The 12030-nt window shown below is 40.2% G+C and overlaps 1 pseudogene; it reads right to left on the reverse strand.

The window, feature by feature from the left end:
- Positions 1-327: 327 nt before the first annotated feature.
- Positions 328-12030, reverse strand: part of LOC148006595 (uncharacterized) — a 30291-nt pseudogene continuing 18588 nt past the window's right edge.

Raw genomic sequence — 12030 nt, forward strand, 5'->3', positions numbered from 1 at the left:
TACAGTTAAAGGGTTTCATTCCTGCATGGTTTCTGTTGTCTTTGTAGATGACTCTTTTGTGCAAAGGCTGTAGCATATTTGTTCCATTCACAGGGTTTCTCTCCAGTATGTCTTCGTTTTTGTTCTTAGATATTACTACTTCCTGCAAAGGCTTTCCCATATTGGTTACATTCATAGGGTTTCTCTCCTGTATGCATTCTTTTATATTTTTGGTGATCACCACTTTTTACAAAGGGTTTACAACACTGGTTAATTCATAAGATTTTTCTCAATTATATGTTCTTTAATGTCTTTTGAGATTACTCCTTTGTTAAAGGCTTTGCTATATTAGTTACACTCATAGGGCTTCTTTCCGGTATGTGTTCTTATATGGCTTTGGAGAGTACTGCTGCGTGCAAAGGCTTTGCCACATTGGTTACATTCATAGGGTTTCTCTCCTGTATGTTTTCTTATATGGCTTTGGAGATGACTGTTTCCTGCAAAGGCTTTACAATATTGAGTACATTCATAGGGTTTCTCTCCTGTGTGTGTTCTTCTATGTTTTTAGAGAGTACTGCTGTGTGCAAAGGCTTTGCCACATTGGTTACATTCATAGGCATTCTCTCCTGTGTCTGTTCTTTAATGTTGTTGGAGACTACTGCTGTATGCAAAGGTTTGGCCACACTGGTTACATTCATAGGGTTTCTCTCCTGTGTGAGTTCTTATACGTATTTGGAGAGTATGGCTTTCTGCAAAGGCTTTGCCACATTGGTTACATTCATAGCGTTTCTCTCCTGTATGAGTTCTTATATGTCTTTTGAGATGACTCCTTTGTGCAAAGGCTTTCCCACATTGGTTACATTCATAGGGTTTCTCTCCTGTGTGTGTTCTTTTATGTGTTTGGAGATTACGGCTGTCTGCAAAGGCTTTGCCACATTGGTTACATTCATAGGTTTTCTCTCCTGTATGAGTTCTTATATGTATTTGGAGATGACTGCTCTGTGCAAAGGCTTTGCCACATTGGTGACATTCATAGGGTTTCTGTCCTGTATGGGTCCTTTTATGTTTTTGGAGACCATGGTTTTGGACAAAGGCTTTACAACATTGGTTAAATTTATAACGTTTTTCCCAATTACATGTCCTTTTTTGTCTTTTGAGACTGCTCCTTTGTGCAAAGGCTTTACCACATTGACTACATTCACAGAGTTTCTTTCCTGTGTGTGTTCCTTCATGATTTTGGAGAGCACTGCTTCTTACAAAGTCTTTACAACATTGGTTACATTCAGAAGGTTCTCCTCTATTATGTGTCCTTTTATGTGTTTTGAGATTATTCCTCTGTACAAAAGCTTTACCACATAGGTTACCTTCATAGGGCTCCTCTGCATTATGCCTTTGGGTATGACTCTGAACTGCAAAGCCATTACCATACAGAATAAAATCAAAGGTTTGCTTTCCAGTAAAATTTCTTTCATACCTGCAATAACAATTGGCACATGTAAATTTTTTCTCACATTGATTATATTCATGAATCTTTTTATATCTATGAATTCATTTCAAATTTGGTTTAAGTGTAAAGAGCAAAATGATCTTAACATAATATCAGTTTGTTTACATTCAAAGGTGTTGCTTTTTATTATGGGTTGTCTTGAATGTTTGAAGACACATGGAATAGGAAGAGAATTGATTACATGACTCATATTTATTCCATAATTTTTCTATTAAGAGTGTTAACATATTTGAAGAGAACTCAATGAACTCAGAGCGTTTGTAGACTGACTGCAAAGATAAATTTTGCTATCTTTGAGGAATACTACAATTGCAACATGAGCCAATGAAAAGAGGATAATTTCTATAACCCTAATCTCATAAAGTGATTCAGCACTTTGAATGTGTAAATGTCACCAATCATAGTCAAAAACTAAATATTTATCAACTTTGCCCACATTAAGAAACTCTCCTCAAAGTGGTATCTACTGTACATCTTCTAATTGTTCTGGAAAAGAGAAAAGTATGTTGCTACTTTCAGTATCACTATGCTCTCCTGGCTTGCATTCACAGGGACATATGACATCCATATCAAAAGAAGAATAACACATAACAGTCAACACATTACAAAAGAAAACTTCTACATTACATTTACACAATTTCACTTTGTTTTCCTTACAGAGCTGTGGAACAGGGTTTAAGGTTTCTCCACAAAACCATTCTTAAATCTCATAAACTGTTCATATCATTAAATTTAGTCATGCTGTTACAGAATATGGTTCACCACAATTTACTATGGACTATTTGCTTATTAAAAGGGTGTAGACATATAATGATGACCTAATCAATATTTGATGCAGTGTGTATTTTACCCTGTTGCATTTCTTTAAAACTTGCTGCACACATGAAATTTTCGTGGGAGGCATTATCTTATCATCTTTCACGTGAAAATTACCTTCCATGTCTTCCAGAACTTTTATAATATTCTTCAGTAGTATTGTCTTCCCAAATGTATCCTAAAAATGGTATCAGAGAAATTATGTTAAATAATTGGAATTAGGCAACATTTAAGATACTATCTTTAGTGAACTTTAGAACCATGTCTGATTTACTCACTTCATTCTTCCTCATTTTAAGTGAAATAAAAAAAAAAAACTGAATCAGGGTTGGGGATTTAGCTTAGTGGTGGTGCGCTTGCCTAGCAAGCGCAAGTGTCATTGGGTTTGGTTCCCAGCTCCGAAAAAAAACCAAAAAAACAAATTAAATATTAAACAAAACCAGCTGTGCCTATATTTTACAAAGTGAATGATACATTCATTGAATTACCTATAGCGCTGAGATTCCTACAGGTCTCCAGCATTATACCTTGGTAGAGACTCTTCTGAGAAGGATTCAGCAATGCCCACTCTTCCTGAGTGAAGTTCACATGCACATCATCATAGGTCAGGACATCCTAAAGGATACAATACATGTGTACATGATACATCATGATACCGCCTTCCACTCTCCATTTGTGCCAAAAGCTGGAGCTTTCCCAAGGAACTGCATACCCAAAACCGGTCTTCAGGGGTGGTCTATCAGGAGCACTCTCACTCCTATGCCCACAGGTGAAACTGCACTTTCTCTCCACTGACTATCCAAAGGGAGATACACCAGGAGCTTTCAAGGCACAGGAATGTCTGATTAACCTGGGATGCGACCCTTATGGTCTGCATGTGCTCTCAGAGCTGAGGCGGTCCTATTGCTCTCTAGATCAAAAACTTCACCACATTGAGATGGTCTCTTAGGAGTGCTCTCATTGCAAATCATACAGGTTGGAACACACATTTGCTCCACAGTTGTTAAAGGAGAGATGAGCTTGGAACAATCTTGGCAATGGAGTGGTGGGTAGGCCTGGCAGAGGACAGACCTGGTCTCTATCTGTACCCAGTGCTAAGGGTGTGTCATAGCCCTCCAGACCAAAAACAAGGCCAGAGAGTACTGGTCTCCCAGGAGCATTCTCATTCCTAGGATCAGAGGCATATGAGTCTGCAGGAGGAACAAGCTATTGTCAGAAGCAGCAAGATCAACTAACATTAGCAATAACTGGATGGCAGTAGGCAAGCATATGAAGCAAAGCATCAGAAATCAACACTAATTGTCATCATCACAACGCAGTTCTCTCACCACAACAAGTAATGGGTATATCAACATACCAGCAAAGCAAGATTTGGATTGAAAATCACATCTCGCCCAGACCCGGTGAGAGAGAGACCCAACCGCCTGGTCAGGTGGGCACTCCTGAGGCTGCAGAGCGGAAGAGACCACCAACACTGCTCACCCCTGCCCACATCCCTGGCCCAAGAGGAAACTGTATAAGGCCTCTGGGCTCCCGTGGGGGAGGGCCCAGGAGCGGCAGGACCCCTGCCACAGACACCGCCGGACCCTGAAGGAAACAGACCGGATAAACAGTTCTCTGCACCCAAATCCCGTGGGAGGGAGAGCTAAACCTTCAGAGAGGCAGACAGGCCTGGGAAACCAGAAGAGACTGCTCCCTGCACACACATCTCGGACGCCAGAGGAAAAAGCCAAAGACCATCTGGAACCCTGGTGCACTGAAGCTCCCGGAAGGGGCGGCACAGGTCTTCCTGGTTGCTGCCGCTGCAGAGAGCCCCTGGACAGCACCCCACGAGCAAACCTGAGCCTCGGGACCACAGGTAAGACCAACTTTTCTGCTGCAAGAAAGCTGCCTGGTGAACTCAAGACACAGGCCCACAGGAACAGCTGAAGACCTGTAGAGAGGAAAAACTACACGCCCGAAAGCAGAACACTCTGTCCCCATAACTGACTGAAAGAGAGGAAAACAGGTATACAGCACTCCTGACACACAGGCTTATAGGACAGTCTAGCCACTGTCAGAAATAGCAGAACAAAGTAACACTAGAGATAATCTGATGGCGAGAGGCAAGCGCAGGAACCCAAGCAACAGAAACCAAGACTACATGCCATCATCGGAGCCCAATTCTCCCACCAAAACAAACATGGAATATCCAAACACACCAGAAAAGCAAGATCTAGTTTCAAAATCATATTTGATCATGATGCTGGAGGACTTCAGGAAAGACCTGAACACACTTAGGGAAGCACAGGAAAACATTAATAAACAAGTAAAAGCCTACAGAGAGGAATCGCAAAAATCCCTGAAAGAATTCCAGGAAAACACAATCAAACAGTTGAAGGAATTAAAAATGGAAATAGAAGCAATCAAGAAAGAACACATGGAAACAACCCTGGATATAGAAAACCAAAAGAAGAGACAAGGAGCTGTAGATACAAGCTTCACCAACAGAATACAAGAGATGGAAGAGAGAATCTCAGGAGCAGAAGATTCCATAGAAATCATTGACTCAACTGTCAAAGATAATGTAAAGCGGAAAAAGCTACTGGTCCAAAACATACAGGAAATCCAGGACTCAATGAGAAGATCAAACCTAAGGATAATAGGTATAGAAGAGAGTGAAGACTCCCAGCTCAAAGGACCAGTAAATATCTTCAACAAAATCATAGAAGAAAACTTCCCTAACCTAAAAAAAGAGATACCCATAGACATACAGGAAGCCTACAGAACTCCAAATAGATTGGACCAGAAAAGAAACACCTCCCGTCACATAATTGTCAAAATACCAAACGCACAAAATAAAGAAAGAATATTAAAAGCAGTAAGGGAAAAATGTCAAGTAACATATAAAGGGAGACCTATCAGAATCACACCAGACTTCTCGCCAGAAACTATGAAGGCCAGAAGATCCTGGACTGATGTTATACAGACCCTAAGAGAACACAAATGCCAGCCCAGATTACTGTATCCAGCAAAACTCTCAATTAACATTGATGGAGAAACCAAGATATTCCATGACAAAACCAAATTTACACAATATCTTTCTACAAATCCAGCACTACAAAGGATAATAAATGGTAAAGCCCAACATAAGGAGGCAAGCTATACCCTAGAAGAAGCAAGAAACTAATCGTCTTGGCAACAAAACAAAGAGAATGAAAGCACACAAACATAACCTCACATCAAATATGAATATAACGGGAAGCAGTAATCACTATTCCTTAATATCTCTCAATATCAATGGCCTCAACTCCCCAATAAAAAGACATAGATTAACAAACTGGATACGCAACGAGGACCCTGCATTCTGCTGCCTACAGGAAACACACCTCAGAGACAAAGACAGACACTACCTCAGAGTGAAAGGCTGGAAAACAACTTTCCAAGCAAATGGTCAGAAGAAGCAAGCTGGAGTAGCCATTCTAATATCAAATAAAATCAATTTCCAACTAAAAGTCATCAAAAAAGATAAGGAAGGACACTTCATATTCATCAAAGGAAAAATCAACCAAGATGAACTCTCAATCCTAAATATCTATGCCCCAAATACAAGGGCACCTACATATGTAAAAGAAACCTTACTAAAGCTCAAAACACACATTGCACCTCACACAATAATAGTGGGAGATTTCAACACCCCACTCTCATCAATGGACAGATCATGGAAACAGAAATTAAACAGTGATGTAGACAGACTAAGAGAAGTCATGAGCCAAATGGACTTAACGGATATTTATAGAACATTCTATCCTAAAGCAAAAGGATATACATTCTTCTCAGCTCCTCATGGTACTTTCTCCAAAATTGACCATATAATTGGTCAAAAAACGGGCCTCAACAGGTACAGAAAGATAGAAATAATCCCATGCGTGCTATCGGACCACCACGGCCTAAAACTGGTCTTCAATAACAATAAGGGAAGAATGCCCACATATACGTGGAAATTGAACAATGCTCTACTCAATGATAACCTGGTCAAGGAAGAAATAAAGAAAGAAATTAAAAACTTTTTAGAATTTAATGAAAATGAAGATACAACATACTCAAACTTATGGGACACAATGAAAGCTGTGCTAAGAGGAAAACTCATAGCGCTGAGTGCCTGCAGAAAGAAACAGGAAAGAGCATATGTCAGCAGCTTGACAGCACACCTAAAAGCTCTAGAACAAAAAGAAGCAAATACACCCAGGAGGAGTAGAAGGCAGGAAATAATCAAACTCAGAGCTGAAATCAACCAAGTAGAAACAAAAAGGACCATAGAAAGAATCAACAGAACCAAAAGTTGGTTCTTTGAGAAAATCAACAAGATAGATAAACCCTTAGCCAGACTAACGAGAGGACACAGAGAGTGTGTCCAAATTAACAAAATCAGAAATGAAAAGGGAGACATAACTACAGATTCAGAGGAAATTCAAAAAATCATCAGATCTTACTATAAAAACCTATATTCAACAAAATTTGAAAATCTTCAGGAAATGGACAATTTCCTAGACAGATACCAAGTATCGAAGTTAAATCAGGAACAGATAAACCAGTTAAACAACCCCATAACTCCTAAGGAAATAGAAGCAGTCACTAAAGGTCTCCCAACCAAAAAGAGCCCAGGTCCAGACGGGTTTAGTGCAGAATTCTATCAAACCTTCATAGAAGACCTCATACCAATATTATCCAAACTATTCCACAAAATTGAAACAGATGGAGCCCTACCGAATTCCTTCTACGAAGCCACAATTACTCTTATACCTAAACCACACAAAGACACAACAAAGAAAGAGAACTTCAGACCAATTTCCCTTATGAATATCGACGCAAAAATACTCAATAAAATTCTGGCAAACCGAATTCAAGAGCACATCCAAACAATCATCCACCATGATCAAGTAGGCTTCATCCCAGGCATGCAGGGATGGTTTAATATACGGAAAACCATCAACGTGATCAATTATATAAACAAACTGAAAGAACAGAACCACATGATCATTTCATTAAATGCTGAGAAAGCATTTGACAAAATTCAACACCCCTTCATGATAAAAGTCCTGGAAAGAATAAGAATTCAAGGCCCATACCTAAACATAGTAAAAGCCATATACAGCAAACCAGTTGCTAACATTAAACTAAATGGAGAGAAACTTGAAGCAATCCCACTAAAATCAGGGACTAGACAAGGCTGCCCACTCTCTCCCTACTTATTCAATATAGTTCTTGAAGTTCTAGCCAGAGCAATCAGACAACAAAAGGAGATCAAAGGGATACAGATCGGAAAAGAAGAGGTCAAAATATCACTATTTGCAGATGACATGATAGTATATTTAAGTGATCCCAAAAGTTCCACCAGAGAACTACTAAAGCTGATAAACAACTTCAGCAAAGTGGCTGGGTATAAAATTAACTCAAATAAATCAGTTGCCTTCCTCTATACAAAAGAGAAACAAGCCGAGAAAGAAATTAGGGAAACGACACCCTTCATAATAGACCCAAATAATATAAAGTACCTCGGTGTGACTTTAACCAAGCAAGTAAAAGATCTGTACAATAAGAACTTCAAGACACTGAGGAAAGAAATTGAAGAAGACCTCAGAAGATGGAAAGATCTCCCATGCTCATGGATTGGCAGGATTAATATGGTAAAAATGGCCATTTTACCAAAAGCAATCTACAGATTCAATGCAATCCCCATCAAAATACCAATCCAATTCTTCAAAGAGTTAGACAGAACAATTTGCAAATTCATCTGGAATAACAAAAAACCCAGGATAGCTAAAGCTATCCTCAACAATAAAAAGACTTCAGGGGGAATCACTATCCCTGAACTCAAGCAGTATTACAGAGCAATAGTGATAAAAACTGCATGGTATTGGTACAGAGACAGACAGATAGACCAATGGAATAGAATTGAAGACCCAGAAATGAACCCACACACCTATGGTCACTTGATTTTTGACAAAGGAGCCAAAACCATCCAATGGAAAAAAGATAGTATTTTCAGCAAATGGTGCTGGTTCAACTGGAGGGCAACATGTAGAAGAATGCAGATCGATCCATCCTTATCACCCTGTACAAAGCTTAAGTCCAAGTGGATCAAGGACCTCCACATCAAACCAGATACACTCAAACTAATAGAAGAAAAACTAGGGAAGCATCTGGAACACATGGGCACTGGAAAAAATTTCCTGAACAAAACACCAATGGCTTATGCTCTAAGATCAAGAATCGACAAATGGGATCTCATAAAACTGCAAAGCTTCTGTAAGGCAAAGGACACTGTGGTTAGGACAAAACGGCAACCAACAGATTGGGAAAAGATCTTTACCAATCCTACAACAGATAGAGGCCTTATTTCCAAAATATACAAAGAACTCAAGAAGTTAGACCGCAGGGAAACAAATAACCCTATTAAAAAATGGGGTTCAGAGCTAAACAAAGAATTCACAGCTGAGGAATGCCGAATGGCTGAGAAACACCTAAAGAAATGTTCAACATCTTTAGTCATAAGGGAAATGCAAATCAAAACAACCCTGAGATTTCACCTCACACCAGTGCGATTGGCTAAGATCAAAAACTCAGGTGACAGCAGATGCTGGCGAGGATGTGGAGAAAGAGGAAAACTCCTCCATTGTTGGTGGGATTGCAGACTGGTAAAACCATTCTGGAAATCAGTCTGGAGGTTCCTCAGAAAATTGGACATTGAACTGCCTGATGATCCAGCTATACCTCTCTTGGGCATATACCCAAAAGATGCCTCAACATATAAAAGAGACACGTGCTCCACTATGTTCATCGCAGCCTTATTTATAATAGCCAGAAGCTGGAAAGAACCCAGATGCCCTTCAACAGAGGAATGGATACAGAAAATGTGGTACATCTACACAATGGAATATTACTCAGCTATCAAAAACAACGAGTTTATGAAATTCGTAGGCAAATGGTTGGAACTGGAAAATATCATCCTGAGTGAGCTAACCCAATCACAGAAAGACATACATGGTATGCACTCATTGATAAGTGGCTATTAGCCCAAATGCTTGAATTACCCTAGATCCGTAGAACAAACGAAACTCAAGACGGATGATCAAAATGTGAATGCTTCACTCCTTCTTTAAATGAGGAAAAAGAATACCCTTGGCAGGGAAGGGAGAGGCAAAGATTAAAACAGAGACTGAAGGAACACCCATTCAGAGCCTGCCCCACATGTGGCCCATACATATACAGCCACCCAATTAGACAAGATGGATGAAGCAAAGAAGTGCAGACTGACAGGAGCCGGATGTAGATCGCTCCTGAGAGACACAGCCAGAATACAGCAAATATAGAGGCGAATGCCAGCAGCAAACCACTGAACTGAGAATAGGTCCCCTATTGAAGGAATCAGAGAAAGAACTGGAAGAGCTTGAAGGGGCTCGAGACCCCAAAAGTACAACAATGCCAAGCAACCAGAGCTTCCAGGGACTAAGCCACTACCTAAAGACTATACATGGACTGACCCTGGACTCTGACCCCATAGGTAGCAATGAATATCCTAGTAAGAGCACCAGTGGAAGGGGAAGCCCTGGGTCCTGCTAAGACTGAACCCACAGTGAACTAGTCTATGGGGGGAGGGTGGCAATGGGGGGAGGGTTGGGAGGGGAACACCCATAAGGAAGGGGAGGGGAGAGGGGGATGTTTGCCCGGAAACCGGGAAAGGGAATAACACTCGAAATATATATAAGAAATACTCAAGTTAATAAAAAAAAAAATTACAAGGTTTCACTAATAAAAAAAAAAAAAAGAAAAGAAAATCACATCTCATGGTCATGATAGAGGATTTTAAGCAGGACATAATTACCTCCTTTAAAGCAATACAGAACACATGTAAATAAGTAGTTGCCTTAGGGAGGAAACAATAAAATCCCCTAAAGATTTACATAAAAAAACTAATAAAGAGGGGAAGAAACTGAACAGAGTCATCTAGGATCTAAAATTGTAAATAGGAACAATAAGGAAACCACAAGGAGAGACAAACCTGAAGATAGGAATATCGGAAACGGATCAGGAGTAGTACGTAAGCATCACCAAAAAATTATAAGGGTTTGAGAGAGAATCTCAGGGGCAGAAGATCCCATAGAAAACATTGACACAACAGTTAAAGAGAATGCAAAAAAACCCCACAAAACTTCTAAGTCAAAACATCCAGGAAATCCAGACAGTACAATGTTGTGAGAAAAGCAAACTTACGGTTAGTAGTTATAGAAGATAATAAAGATGCCGAAGATAAAAAGCAAATATCTTCAAATTTTTTGTGAAGTAAACTTCCCTAACTTAACGAAAGAGATGCCCAAGAACGTAAAAGAAGCCCACAGATTCAAAATAGACTGGACCATAATAAAATCTCCTCCCATCACACACATCATTTAATGTCTGCTTTCTGCTATATGGATTATGTTACAAGATGTGGAATTTGTACTATTTACAGACCCAGCAGTATAAGCACATGAGAAACTTTTGCATCTCAGAGCCTCCTTTTGTAAGTAAGAATTGAATTTCTGTGAATCATTCCATTGGCGGGAGGTAATAGAAAGGTAAAAGGATTGTAATGAACTACTTCTGAAGGAACCCTATTACCTCTTTTCTACTAATTTCTAAACAATTGACAAAATTAGTCAAACAAAACTGAATGTAGAACATTCAGAAATTCAAGAACTCACAAAATGACATGGGAAAGAGAGTTCATCACAGAGGCTTGTGGGCTCTCCTGAGACTGCAGGGCAGTAGAGACCGACAACTCTCCCTACCATTGCCCACATCCCTGGTCTAAGAGGAAACTGTATAGGGCCTGTGGGAACAGGAAGATAGGCACAATCAAGCTGCAGTAAACTGCAGTCCAGACTGTGTCCTGAACTGAAAACACCTGGTCAAGCAGCTCCCTGCACCCAAATCCTGTGGGAGGGAGAGCTATACCATCAGAGGGGCAGACACACCTGGGAAACCAGAGGAGACTACTCTCTGCCCACATTTCTTACTCTAGAGGAATTTGCTTAGTCCCATCTGGGTGCCCTGTGCACAGAGATCCTGGAGGAGGTGGAGGCCCTGCTGGCTGATGCCCTCACTGAGAGTTTAAACACAGCCCCGAGGAACACTTCAGAACCGAGACTAGAGGTAAGAATAACTTTTCTGTTCCAAGAAACTTGCCTGGTGGACTCATGACACATGCCCACAGGAACAGCTGAAAGCCAGTGGACAGGAAAGACTACACTCCTCAAAGCAGAACACTCTGTTACCATAACTGGCTGAAAGAAAACAGGAAAACAGGACTCTTGACACGCAGGCCTATAGGACGGGTCAAGTCACTCTCAGAAATAGCAGAACAACTGAACACCAGAGACAACTGGATGTTGACAGGTAACTGAAGGAACCCAAACAAGAGGAATCAAGAATACATGGCATCATGGGAGCCCAATCCTCCCACCAAAGAAAACACTGGATATCCAAACACATCAGAAAAGGAAGATCTAGATTTAAAATCACATTTGATCACGATGATGGAGGACTTCAAGAAAGACATAAAGAACTGCCTTAGAGAAATGCAGGAAAACACAAATAAACAAGTAGAAGCCCTTAGAGAGGAAAAACAAAAATCCATGAAAGAATTACAGGAAAACAAAATCAAACAGGTGAAGGAACTGAAAATGGAAATAGAAAAAAAAATGAAG

Source organism: Rattus norvegicus, chromosome 3 (assembly GCF_021556685.1).
Source record: "Rattus norvegicus strain SHRSP/BbbUtx chromosome 3, alternate assembly SHRSP_T2T, whole genome shotgun sequence".
NCBI classification, from domain to species: Eukaryota; Metazoa; Chordata; class Mammalia; order Rodentia; family Muridae; genus Rattus; species Rattus norvegicus.